We start from the raw sequence: 13967 nt of genomic DNA, 5'->3' as shown, positions 1-13967 counted from the left end.
TAGCGTGACCTTTTTTTGTACGCTGCTTCGATTTCTTCCTCGTAGAATATCTGCATCGGGCGCACAGGGGACGTGGATGCGCGCGTGTCTTACTGCATCGGGGCCGTAAGCTACCACAGAGCTGGAAGCTTGTGCAGACTTCCTCCCTGCTGTTGGCCCTCTGTGTGTAGGCTCGCCAACAACAAGTTCTTGGATCCTGCAGGCAGCTTGCAGTGATTTGCTTCTGGGTCTCTTTATCGATCACTTCATCAGGTTCTTGCCTTCCCTTGCTTGGCTTCTCTGTTCTGCCTTTTATACCAAACTTAATGTCAGATGTTTCAGCCTCTTTGGGTGTGTGCCTAAAGAGGGCCATTATCTAAAGCATTTCCACGGGCAAAAACGCTGCTTTACCCAAAGAAACGGCCTTTTACAAAAGTCCGCCCAGTATGCGGGTAAACTTAATGTGCGTGCACATGCTGCCTGTTCACGTGTAAGTTTGCCCAGATGGCGTGGAGTTGGGGGAGTGGTTTGGACCTGTGTGCATACTTTTTTTTTTTTTTAATTTTATCTTTATGCATTTTAACAAAAATTACAAGATAACATCTTGAAGGAAAAACAGAGAATATATTCATTACCATTTGTCAAAAACGAAATAATTCTAAGAAATTTACAACACATTCTCTGATTAAAATCCACCGAATAAGGGGGGTGGGAAAACACAACCTCAAGAAATTTTCTCTAACAAAAGTAAATTCACAGTAGCTAAAGAGAACTAATTTATCTTATGAGGAACTTAATGCACTCAAACTGTTTCCTACGGGCGTTACAGGAGTTTTCCCAATTAGAAATTGTGTCAGTTGGGGGGGGGGGGGGGAATCAAAAATATATACATATTATTAGCATAATTCACAATGCATTTGCATGGAAATTTAAGAAAACAAACTCCTGAGAGAGAAAACAAGATGGCGCCCTGAGCGGGTGAATCTCCGTTTGCTCCGGATCTCAGATTTCTAAAATTAAGTTTTATAGCGATATTTCTTTCAAATATGCCTCACAAGAGAAAAGGCAAAGTCCGGGTCTTCCCACCCGACCAGGACAATGCACCCGGACAGCGATTAATATCTGAGTTTACTGTCAACACACCGGAATTGAGGGTGGTCAGCCCCGTTAGAGAGGAGGCGAGAGGAGAGCCATACTCTCCTGGGGAACTTTCACTGAGCCCTCCAGACCCTAGGATGCCGGTAAGAGCTTTGCCCCCAACGGTCGACGGAGGAGCTGAGACACATACCGATGAGGTTGGGTGGACTCAGCTGGGTGGCCCAGAAACCGACCGGCCGGCAGGAGAGCCAGGAGGAAACCTGCAACCCCGTTTGTCTGAGACGCCGAAAGGAGGAGGAGAGATGGCTGCAGACACTTCCAGAACAACGGGAGCGCTTGGTGAGGATATTGGATACGGGGTAAGAAGATCTCTCTCCCAGCAATTTGTTAAACCGGCGACTATAACCCTTGAAAATATCTGGGACCTCATGATGAGGATGTCTTCCAAGTTAGACAATCAAACCCTTAAACTTGATGATATTGCCGCTAAAGTTGGGACACTAGAGCGAGACACACATCAGAAATTTATTGAACAAGATAATTCTTTAAAACAAATGAATGAAGAAATAAAAAGTCTCCAGAATGCGAACGCTGTAATTGTTTCAGAAAGAATTTCATCATTAAGGAGACTTGAGTCTATTGAAAACCATATGAGACACTTAAATTTGAGATTTCTGAATTTCCCAATTGTAATGGGGGAAATCCCACTGCTGTCCTTTAAGAAATATGTAATGGAGGCTTTAAAGATTCCACAGGAAGAGATACCACCAGTTAAGAAACTTTTCTTTTTGCCAAAAAGAACCAGCACTCCTTCAATATTTCCCACTCAAGGGTCAGATTTTCAAAATCTGACCAATTACCTTGAAAATTCTAATGTAGAAATTATAGATCGTGCTGGGCTCTTTGTCTCCTTTTTTGATGAAACTGCTGTATCTACGATTATGAAGAATTATTTTAAAAATATAACTGAATTATTTTGTGGGGGTCTCATTCGAGTGTATCCTGACTTGGCTAAGTCTACGCAGCATCGTAGAAAAGAATTCTTACAGTTGAGGCCTGAGACCTTAGCATTGGGGGGTAGTTTTAAATTACGCTACCCCTGTAAATGCATTATCAAGCTGGCCAGGAATACCTATGTTTTCTTCTTACCTGATCAGTTAAGGGCTTTTTTTGACTGGCAGGAGACTATCTGACGAGACTTAAGGGATGATAACTAATAACGTGTGATTTAAGGGCAGTAATATGTATTGTATTTCCTTATGTACTCCTCTTAATGTTTCCTTTCTCTCCTGATTTCCTATGTAACAAGAGAATTTCTAGAATTGAATGTAATGTTGTTAAGAGTCACAAAGGATTTGTGATCCTTGAGATTTTTTTTGTTTACTTCTGTATCTCTGAATTTTTCCGATACAAATTTCATTTGTATATTATTAAAAGATGATAAATTTAAAAAAAAAAAAAAAAAAGAAAACAAACTCCTCCAACTGACAACACTTGAGGTCTCAAAAGAAGGAAAGCTTTCCTTCTTCTTTGAGCATCTTGCGAAACATCTGGGAATACTCTTACTCTACAAGATGGCCGCACGGTAGCACAGCTTGGCGTTTGCTTCGTGGGCGACTTGGATTAACTTTTTTCTTGCAAAAATTTCTTCGATGGGAAAGAAAGTGGAAACCGAGGGGGGAAACCATACCCTGTGGCCCCCCCACGATGACGCCTCTTACCGGACCCATGGACGCGCACATCGTGCGCGGAGACCTCGGAGCGGGACTTCAACCGCTGGAGAGAGGAGGAGGGGAAGAGGAGCTCCCTTCTCTCCCTGGCTCACTATCGCCTCTCAGTCCTGTAGAAGGAACCCCGCCGAGAAATCCTGCTGCAGGGAGGAGCACCTACGAAGTGGCAGGAGCACTACCGGACCAGGGAGTCATGGAAAAGGATCCTGGCAGGGACCATGGGAAGTGCAGCGGCAGCAGAGAGCCCAAATCCAACGGGGCAGACTGGTGGTGAAGGAAGCAGAGCGCTGGGTGAGATGGGAAGCGGCACGGGAGCTCCCACCTGAAACCATTTCATTGACTGTGGTAAGACCTGCAGTCTTTTCTCTAGAGACAATCTGGAAGACAATAATTGAAATGAAAGTTTCTCTATTGCGACAGCTACAACCTACAAATATTATGATAAAAGAATTGGAAGGAAAAGTGGATGTTCTGACGCATACGATTATAAATTTGGAACAGCAAATTATATCTAAAAGAGAGCAAATAAATGGACTTCAACAAGTTCAAACAACAATGATAAAAGATAGAAGGAACATGGCAATGAAAATAGAGAATATGGAAAATCAAAGAAAAAGCAGGAATTTAAGGTTTATAAACTTTCTGCAAGTACCATTGAATTCTCCCAGAAAGATGTTCAAAAAATATCTCCTGGAAACCTTGCAAATTGAAGAATCTGTTCTCCCACCTGTTTCAAAGATCTTTTATTTACCAATATTAAGAAGTCCAATGGAACAAAGAGAGGGCATAATTTCAGAAATCCTGGTAGGGGAGCAGCCTTTAAACATTTTGGCGATATTGGAAACGTCAGATACTGAGCAAGCAATTCCTGCGACCTTAATTGTGACCCTGGCCTTAGAGCCAGATAAGGAGTGGTTACTTAAGCTATGTCTTTGACATAGAAATGTAGTATTTTTAGGTTGTAGAGTAAGAGTATTTTTTTAATGATTTTTTTAAAAGAATGCGTGTATATTTTTCCCACGCACATGAGAGCAGCTGCATTTGCCAGCGGGCAAGTTTGATGGCTTGACCTTCAAAGCGGTCTTATGCCTGTTGGTCCACTTTGAAAATTGGTATACCTTACCTGTTTTTTGGCTGCCTCATATAGGTGGGCGGCTGTACAATTATTCCTCTCCCCCCCCCCCCCCCCTCAGAGTGATGTCAATCAGTGATTGGTGTTTCGGTAGCTGCGAGAAATGCACCTGTGGCCTGCTTTTCATTATCTGTGTGCCTACGTGGGAATGCCTTTGTGCTCTTATGCTTAGCCCTCCTGTGAAGAGTGTATCAGGGCCTGGGCCTCCTTAGACAGGATGACTCCCTCCCTGCCTCAAGGTCAATGATGTCCAGCACATCACGGTACAAAATACATCTCCCATGTTTCTGATGCTTGCCCAGACTTCTGAGTCACCTGTTTGTTAAATAATATCGCCTTCATTATAATTCGTCTCAACATGTATTAGATTATGTATGTTTTATTGTGCACTGCTTAGGGCATCTGCGTAAGCGGTTTATAAATCAATCAATCAATAAATAAATAAATACATTTTCCGTGGCTTCCCAGGGTCTGGGGCTGCTTGAGCAGCTGTTATTAGCTCAGAGGTTTATTCTGCTTCTCAGACCGGTTCCATAACGCTGTTCATGTAGCTGCAAAGCTGTCGAGATGTTAGCAGAGTTTGGCCAACGGCTCTAGCGTACACTGCATGTGCACGCACATACCCATGTAGTTTGTACTTTCACACATGCTTGCGTACAAGTATGTGCCTGATCCTGGGCCATGGGGGTGTGCCTGCTCACTCTCGCATGTGTGCATTTACACCATCTGACACAACGGCAGTGGCGCCATCACAGGGCAAAAACGACACAGGGCATTAAGGCAGCAAGAGCAGCTTAAACATATGAAATCAGTGAATTAAGCAGACAGAAGTCTCGCTGTCATTATGGTGCTGACTGCTGTGTGAAGTATTGTAGGTCATTGGGTTATTATGTATTGGAGCTGAAAGGGACACTTGTTCCTTGTCTGTGGAGGATAGTGATGCATTCTGTCTCTGGTTGAAGGGTTTGGATGGATCCTGTGAAAACAGTACTCTTTTTATTCAAGATTTTAGGTCACTGAGGGTCCCGGGAATTTCAAGAAGCATCATCATGTCTTCTGATGTACACTGCACTGTATGGTCACATAGACGTGATTATAATTTATAAAGTGCTGTTAGCATATACAGCACTGCACAGTCATAGAGCAGTGTTTATTCTTTATAAAGTTCTGTCAGTGTACACAGCACTGTGTGGTCACTGATCAGTAATTAATATTTATAAAGCACCATCAATGTACACAGCACTGTACTGTCACAGAGCAGTTATTATTCATAAAGCACTGTCATTGCATACAGCACTGTAGCGTCACAAAGCAGGGATTATTATGATTATTATTTATAAAGTGCCATCAGTGTACACAGCACTGTACAGTCACAGAGCAGGGATTATTATTTATGTTTAAATCTGTTTATTAAAGTTTTAACAAACAAACGAACAGAAGCCAGGGTGTTTGTACTCTGTCACATCCTGGCATGCAGTTTCACAGAAAACAAAAAAGTGCAAAAATCCACGTAGTGAGAAAAATATACTGTAACACAATAAATTACCACCCACTACTTATCCACAAAAATTATAATGAGAACACTACATATTGATTCAATAAGGAAAACGTTTTAGAGAGGAAAGAGGTGGTTTCATATATATGGTTGTTATTAATGGTACCTGCCAGGTTACCTTAAACCAACCTGGGAATAATCATTAACCGACCTCCAACCTCCTATTGATCTAAAAATCAGTGTAGTATCTCAAACATGGTACTCCATCAAAAGCAATACTTCAAAAGCTGTGGTCTAAAAAAATTAGTGTAAAATAAGCTTTTCAATATAAGTGTAAAGAAACTTTGCATTACATGTTAGAATGATCTTTGAAGAAACAGGTCTACTTGGCCGATTAGTTTTACTCCCGACGTAGCCGGGAAGCAATATGTAGTGTTCTCATTATAGGTTTTGTGGATAAATAGTGGCTGTTTCACAGAATACAAGCAAGTAAAGCCCTCTACCGCCCCCCCCCCCCCTGACTCCCCCTTCCATTCCGTTTCCCCTCACAATTCTGATCAGAAGATGGTAATAAAATACAATGTCCTTGGTGACAAACATTGTCCATGAACGGTTACGAAGTAAGATCGTTCAAGATCAAACTCCTCGCCCTGGGAGATAGATATTGCAAGTATAAAGCCCATATTTTCAGGAAAGATCGGTGTTTTTTCTGTAGCTCCATTTCCTTGACGTATTTCTCCAGGTGACAAGTTTGGAAGAGCATATTCTTCAATTGTCCAATAGTAGGGAAGTCTCCTGTTGTCCATTTTTGTAAGATACATTTTTTAGCCAACAGGAGTACCTTTCTGCACCACAATTTTACGTAAGCTGAGGGAAAAGTATAGGTATGTAAATCATCAAACAATAACACTTTAACATCAAAGGCTAGCACCACACCCGTGACATCAAACTGCAATTTCTGTATATCCCTCCAGTAAACTTGGATATGTTCACCCTCCGAGAAAATGTGCCCCAATGATCCCAACATATGGTGACATTTCAGACAGATTCCCAAAGGTACTAGGTTACATTTAAACGCTTGGGTTTGGGAATAAAACACCCTAAGTAAGAATATGAACTGCATTTCTCTCAGTGGTACATTAATAGTGATACTACAAGCCTTAGAAAGACAGCTGGAGAGGAAGTCCCCTGTTATTCCTATGTCTAATTCCCTGTTCCAACTCAATGTCACCTTCTCATAACCAGGCTCCAAATGGGGGTTCCTTAACATATTATACCAAAAGGAAATGGACTTGCGATCAGGATCGGCCACAACAAACAATTCTAATTGAATTACTCTTTGGTTGCCTCTCAAGGCGGCAAGATCTAGAGATCTGAGGTAATGACACAATTGAAAGTAAAAGAACCCCTGTCTTGGGGAAATGTCAAATTTGGAGCAAAGTTCAGCACAGGGCAAAATCAAACCCTCTTCAATAAAGACATGCTTTATAATTTGTATCCCTCTATGCACCCAATCCTGAAAGGGTCGAGAGTGAGAACCTGGGCTAAATTCAGCATTCCCAGGGATGGGCAAAAAAGATAACACGGTAATCAACTTTGGTAAGCCTACAGTACCAATGCCACATTTTATTATTGGGACTATAAGAACACTTCGCTGAAGATGGGGAGGCAAACTTAAATGCGATCTATGTAAAACATAGTGCAGCTCTTGGGGAGCAACCAGGCACACATCCCATTTCTTGGGCGATTGATCTAATAATCTAATGAGCTGGTGCACTAAAAGGGATGTGCAATGGATAATTTGCGTGTACCTACCACGTCCATGCCATCGAGTGCCCAGGAGAAGTGGCTGTGTGCAGGTAAGGAAAACGGATGCTCAGTTTTCCTAACCCATGTACAGCACGGGTTAGGAAAGTGGATGCTCATAAATTGAGCTTCCCTTTTCCTAATCTGACCGCTGTCAAGTTTTTTTTTTGTTTGTTATTGCAGCTTTCTGTAGTTCCACCTGCTTGGTATCGCAACAATATTAAGTAGGAAGAACCACAAAAAACTGTATTTTTTGCTCTTCTGAGCATGGCTTGGGGTGCCCCAAAACTTAACACCAGCTCTGGGCTGGCGCTAATTTTTGAACGTTAAAATGTGCACATCAGGCGCACATTTTTTTTTTTTTTTTTTAGATCAGAGGTGTGAGTCCCGATCAGCTTCTGCTTCCAGGGCCCGTACACGGTCCTCCGCGTTGGACACACTGGCTTGCACTTCCTGCATTTGTTTACCTGCTTCCGCCAGAAGGGAAAAGACTTTGTCGAATTTACCAAATACTTTACCGAATTTAGATTCCAGGGCGGCTATGACTGCCGCCGCCACCTCCGCACCTCTGGCCTCCATCGTGACCGGGGACAGAGGGGTCACCATTTTGGGTCCTACTGCTTTTAGTTTCTCCCTCTCGTGGTGTTGAGGTTTTTTTTGGAAATTTAAATTTTTATGAGGTTTTGACGCCATAAAAAGTGACTTGCAGGCTCGTAAACAAATGTGTTCGGCACATGCTAGAATAAGAGGTAAGCCCTCTATAAATGAGAAGAAGACTTGGTACTGGAATCGCGAATAAACAAAGAAAGTGGGAGGTGGGGATCCGGAGCTAGGCAGGTACACAACCTACTCCACCATCATGCACACAGCACTGTAGAGTTACAGAGCAGTGATTATTATTTATAAAGTGCCATCAGTGTACACAGCCCTGTACAGTCAGAGCAGTGGTTATTGTTTATAAAGCTCTGTCAGCATGCACAGCACTGTACAGACATAGTGATTATTATTTATAGGGCTCTGTCGGTGTAGACAGAACTGTATGGTCACAAAGCAGTGTTCATTATTTGCAAAGCACAGGCAGTGTACACAGCACTGTTCAGTCACAGCAGAGTTAAAAATGCATTTCCTTCCTGTGTCTCTTCCCACCTCCCCTGGTCTCTGACTATTAACAGTGACCGGCCACACTAGCCGGTCTCCTTGTGGAGAAGCTGATGAGTGTCTCTCGAGGGACTTGAGCTCCTGCCGTAATGTGTTTGTCAATATCTGGGAGTGTAGTATTTCCAGCGCTGGTACTCTCACTGCTGCTGTGTTAAGATCTGACAAGGGTGTAGTATTTCCAGCGTGTGTGCTGTCACTTCTGCTATGCTAAGCTATGACAGCTTGAATTGGAAAGGGGGTCTGAAGTGAAACAGATTTCAAATGGCATGGAGGAAGGGAGGGAGATATTTATATATTTCTTTCTGTATGAAGGGACACAATTCTGTGTCCATGATGCATGTGTGTGTTTGGGTGTGGGCTGGGGTGTATGTGTGTGTGTGTGCGTGTGTATGGGTTTCTGAGTTGTGTATCTGCTATATGTGTATACCTTTGGTATGTGTCTTCATTTGTGGTGCATGTGTGGGTCACTGTGCATCTGTGACCCACACATGCACAGTGATGTCTTTAGCAGCTGTGTGTGTTGGGCCGCTGTGCGACTGTGTCTTTGGCTTCATGTATGTGTGTAATAGGCATGGCTTCATTGTCAGGGCTGTAGTACAGTTACATTGTAATGAGCAGAAAGTGACAGGAAGGTCTTGTAATGTTTATGAGCTGTAGAATAGCCCCAGGCTCTGGGCTGTGTGTGGCTCTCTGTACAGGCAGTGTTTAATATATGATTTTTTAATAACCAGCCACACTGAAAGGGAAGCAATCACGGAGGAATTATAGATATATTATTTTCATTTTCTGTTTAGTGTGCTCTCTTTTCCATCCAGCTTCCATCAGGGAGGCGTCTTGCATTGCTCCTCTTCCTACATCTTACCATCTGGATCTCATCAGAGAACCATTGTGTGCAGGCTCTCTCCTTCTTCCCTTTCCAGCCAGCTCTCATCAATGGTCCTTTAGGAATAGCCTCTACTAGTTAAGCTCCCACTGTTTTCTTTCACTGACCACAGATTTAATGGACACACAGAAGGAGATGAATTACCACAAAGTTTGAAACTTGTGAGCAGTAGCACCATCTTTTTTTTTTAAATATTTCTGAAGTGGAGAGAGTATAACACAGCACATTTATTGACCTCAAGCCTGGATCATAAATGGCCGGCCAGCATGCTGGCTGAGATAAGTAAATATGCTTTGTTATACTCTCCACTTTAGATAGATTTTTTTTTTTAAAAAGCTGATTGAATTCTGAATGTATGTGAAAGATGTGCGAATGGACAGTAGCCAGGGCTGAAGCCTCACTGGTTGGCACAACTGCTTGCATGTTTCAAACTTGTGCTAGTACACCCCCCTTTTTGTGTCTATTGCCATGTGCCCAGTATATGCACATGCACATTTGCATAGATTTAATGGAAGCCTTGCATCGCCCTCTGGTGGCCACGAGAGGAGGTTGCAGCTCCCACCTGTAGTGTGGCATCTGTTCCCTGACCTTCAGGGACGCTGACCACCAAGAACATAAATACCCAATGCACCACGTCTACTAAATAACTCACCCTTTGTGACTGGGCTCTCTAGTGAGGGCTGGACCTTCCGCTTTCTCTTGTGTCCCTCAACAGATCTTCTCCTGAAATCTCAGGCCACGGTGGCGCAGATTTATGACTCTAAAATGGGGTTTACCTAGAGACAGAGGAAGGAAGAGAGAAAAGGAAAGAAATGGGCATGGAGCAACAAGAACAGCAGCAGAATTTCTCCTCACGTAAAAGAGAACCACAGCAGAACCTCCGCCTATACTGCAACAATACAAGAACACACACCCGAGACCCAGAAACATCCTATATAGAGGTTACCAGTGGACCAGAGCCACAGCAAAGCTTCCACCAGTGCAGCACCAGCAAGGAACGCACCTTAGATCCAGTAGAGCCCTTGTGAACCGGTTGAAAGTTGGCATCTGCAGCTCTCAGGGAAGAGTTGTTTCTTGTGACAAGATAGTTGTGTACATACAGAAGAAATGCTTCTTTTCCCAGGTTTAATTCCAGCTGCCCCTTTAAACAAACTCCCAAAACAATACAACTACGAAACAAGACGTTCCCTCAGCAGGCCAATGTTTCTAACAGTCCTTCCCCCGGGCAGTACTTTAGGGTTAAAGAATTCAAGCCTGTGCCCTTTAGTTGCTCTGATCTGAGCTTTAGTTTCTTTTATATTGGCCTCGGGCTTTGAATCTGGCTTACTCAATCTCTCTGCCTCCTCTGCAGCCTCAAGCAATCTCTTTCTGGCTCCACTTTTTTCTTCCTCCTTCCTGTTTTTCTGCTGGCTTGTTGTTATCCTGAAACAAAACAGCCGTCTCCCTTTGAGTCTGCGGGTTTCTGTCTGAATTTTAAGCTAGACCATCTTAGGTCCTCTAGTGGTACTTTAAGTTGCAGCAGTTCCCCATCTCCTATTGTCGTCTACGTACCTTCACCCTCAATGTCATGCTAAGCTGGGGAGCACTTGCCTCACCCTGAGGTATGTCTTGAGAAATGAATTCTGCGTTGGTGTTTTCTTGATCTAGCCTGTGCTCTGCTCAGAAGGAAAAAAAGGGCTGTAGGATGAGGAACCATTTCACTATTATGTGTGTTTGATTCCTTGGTTTTGCATAGCCACTTGAGGGGCTTATGGTCCATTATAAGGGTGAATTGATGACCCAGTAAATAATATCTGAAGTTTATTTTATGACCATTATTTCTTTTTCAACAGCCAAACATTTGTATTTCTCTGGGTAGAAGCTTTTGACATGTATATGCGACTGGGTGTTCCCATTCTCTTTTCTTTTTCAACTAGTACTGCCCCCCAAGCTGACATCAGGGGTGTCTCTTTATATAGAGAAGGGTTCTTTCTAAAATCAAGGCTGCTTAGAATTTGTTCCAAGCAAATCATTTGTTTTGAACCTCTGGATAGCCTAATCTACTCCTTTTGTTCTTTGGACTTTGCACACAGCTAGCTTCCTCAATAACCTAGTGAACAGTCCTGTTACTGTGGCAAAGTTAGATATTTATCTTCTGTAGTAACTAATCAAGGTGAGGAAGAATTTTACTTGTTTTCATTTAGGGGAAATGTTAACTTCATTATAACTTTATTCCCCCCCCCCCCCCCCCAGTGGCTGGACTCGGCTTTTTCCCAGGTCATATCCCATTGGAGTTGCAGTCATGGCTGCTTAGCCTCAGGATCATCAGTATGGCTTCCAGGTGGTTTGAGTAAGCCAATGATTTCTAAATACCACATGGAAGTAAGCAGCTGCAAAACACCTGTCAGCTTCTAGCAGCTGATCCACGAGCTGTTGAAAAATGGCCTCAGCTCTGTGTAGACCAAAGGAAGGAATGTGAATCAGAAGAGACCCTCTGGTATTACAAAAGCAGTCTTTTCCTTGGCCATCAGCATTATTGGCAGCCTTTTGTCAGGTCTAAGGTAAACAGGAATTTGGTCTTCCTCAATCTCTCATTCAGCTCATCAGTTTTAGGCATTAGGTAAGCGTCCAACTGGGACATAGCATTTCTGAAGTCGATGCAAAACCTAATCGTACCATCTAGTTTTGGGGCTAGGATCACAGGTGAACTGGCACTAGTAGATTCCTTTATCACTCCTTGTTGTATCATCTTGCTGACTTCTTGTGAGATAGTCTCTTGACAGATATTGGGAATTTTGTAAGGCCGTTGACTACTTGCTGATATCTGTGATGTTTAAGGACATGGGTCTAACCTGGGATTTCAGAGAAGACATCTTAATACCATTGAACCATTCAGATCAGATCTCCTTTTTGTGTTTTTGTTAGTCGTGTCCCAATTGCAACACTGTAAGCTTCAGATTGTTTGTGGAATTCAGCTCTGCAAACCTCCTTGGAGTCTTTGCACAGAACCAAATTAGACATCCTCTCAACCCATTGCTTTAGGAGATTCACATGGAGGGTCTATATCTTCTTTCTTTTATCAGGTCAGGCAATTTAGTAAATCATAGGTCCTGGTTTTGGCACTAATCCATAGGGTCCTTGCCACTTGGCCAGAAGCTTGCTCTCTGAAGAGGGAAGGAGAACAAGAACCCAGACTTTGGCCTTGAAGGTTCAGAGAGCAGTAGTATCATTATAAAAAAGCTATTTGGGCTTGCTCTAAGTGTTCCTTGACAGACTATCCAACTTTGCTGAAGTGCTCCTGCATTCACAATAATTCACATTGTTTCTTCCAGAGTCCAGCTGTTCCTCCCAAATCTGATGGGCAATGTCCCAGATTTCTTGAGGCCATCTTCCATATGAAAAGTCCAAATGGTGGAATTTTCATTCAAATCTGTGGTACTTCCCAGATAGTGAAAAGGAGATATGGTAACAGATGATCCTAGTCCTTCCCATCAGTGGCTTCTGCTTTAAGAAGCATTTGTTTCTAGTTTTGTTGAAGAGCTCCACAAGACTATTGATACACAGATGTTCTAAATGTGGTAACTCCTAGCATGGTACAGTCTTGTTTCATGTGTCTCTTGCACCGTGAGGACTTTTTTTGAGTTGGCCTACCTGTAAACATATTCCTTTAGAGCACTCGCTATCACTGTTATTTACATATTATGGAGCACTATGGCCTTGGGATAGTGAGTGGCATAGTCCAAGAATACTAAGATGAAGTAGCTGACTTTTCCAGAGCTCCCATTGCCCAAGCCAGTCCTCTCATAAGAACATAAGAACATGCCATACTGGGTCAGACCAAGGGTCCATCAAGCCCAGCATCCTGTATCCAACAGTGGCCAATCCAGGCCATAAGAACCTGGCAAGTACCCCAAAACTAAGTCTATTCCATGTTACCGTTGCTAATGGCAGTGGCTATTCTCTAAGTGAACTTAATAGCAGGTAATGGACACAGCTATACTAACTGCACTAACCACATCCTCTGGCAACAAATTCCAGAATTTAATTGTGCGTTGAGTAAAAAAGAACTTTCTCCGATTAGTTTTAAATGTGCCCCATGCTAACTTCATGGAGTGCCCCCTAGTCTTTCTATTATCCGAAAGAGTAAATAACCTATTCACATCTACCCATTCTAGACCTCTCATGATTTTAAACACATCTATCATGTCTCCCCTCAGCCGTCTCTTCTCCAAGCTGAAAAGTCCTAACCTCTTTAGTCTTTCCTCATAGGGGAGCTGTTCCATTCCCCTTATCATTTTGGTAGCCCTTCTCTGTACCTTCTACATTGCAATTATACCTTTTTTGAGATGTGGCGACCAGAATTGTACACAGTATTCAAGTTGCGGTCTCACCATGGAGCGATACAGAGGCATTATGACATTTTCCGTTTTGTTCAACATTCCCTTTCTAATAATTCTCAACATTCTGTTTGCTTTTTTGACTGCCGCAGCACACTGAACCGACGATTTCAATGTGTTATCCACTATGATGCCTAGATCTCTTTCTTGGGTTGTAGCACCTAATATGGAACCCAACATTGGGTAATTATAGCATGGGTTATTTTTCCCTATATGCATCACCCTTGCACTTATCCACATTAAATTTCATCTGCCATTTGGATGCCCAATTTTCCAGTCTCACAAGGTCTTCCTGCAATTTATCACAATC

At 42.8% G+C, this 13967-nt stretch overlaps 1 protein-coding gene and 1 long non-coding RNA gene across 2 annotated transcripts in view; one reads left to right on the top strand and one right to left on the bottom strand.

The window, feature by feature from the left end:
- Nucleotides 1–13967, top strand: part of L1CAM (L1 cell adhesion molecule) — a 324282-nt gene that overhangs the window by 9869 nt on the left and 300446 nt on the right.
- Nucleotides 5987–10696, bottom strand: LOC115095580. The gene is made up of 3 exons (XR_003857821.1): nucleotides 10285–10696; nucleotides 9934–10057; nucleotides 5987–6301 (listed from the first exon to the last, which is right to left on the bottom strand). It is a non-coding gene; the product is annotated as an uncharacterized LOC115095580 (long non-coding RNA).

Source organism: Rhinatrema bivittatum, chromosome 1 (genome assembly GCF_901001135.1).
Source record: "Rhinatrema bivittatum chromosome 1, aRhiBiv1.1, whole genome shotgun sequence".
NCBI classification, from domain to species: Eukaryota; Metazoa; Chordata; class Amphibia; order Gymnophiona; family Rhinatrematidae; genus Rhinatrema; species Rhinatrema bivittatum.
The sequence above is the reverse complement of the archived record's forward strand: the minus strand, read 5'-3'. Positions and strand labels throughout refer to the sequence as shown.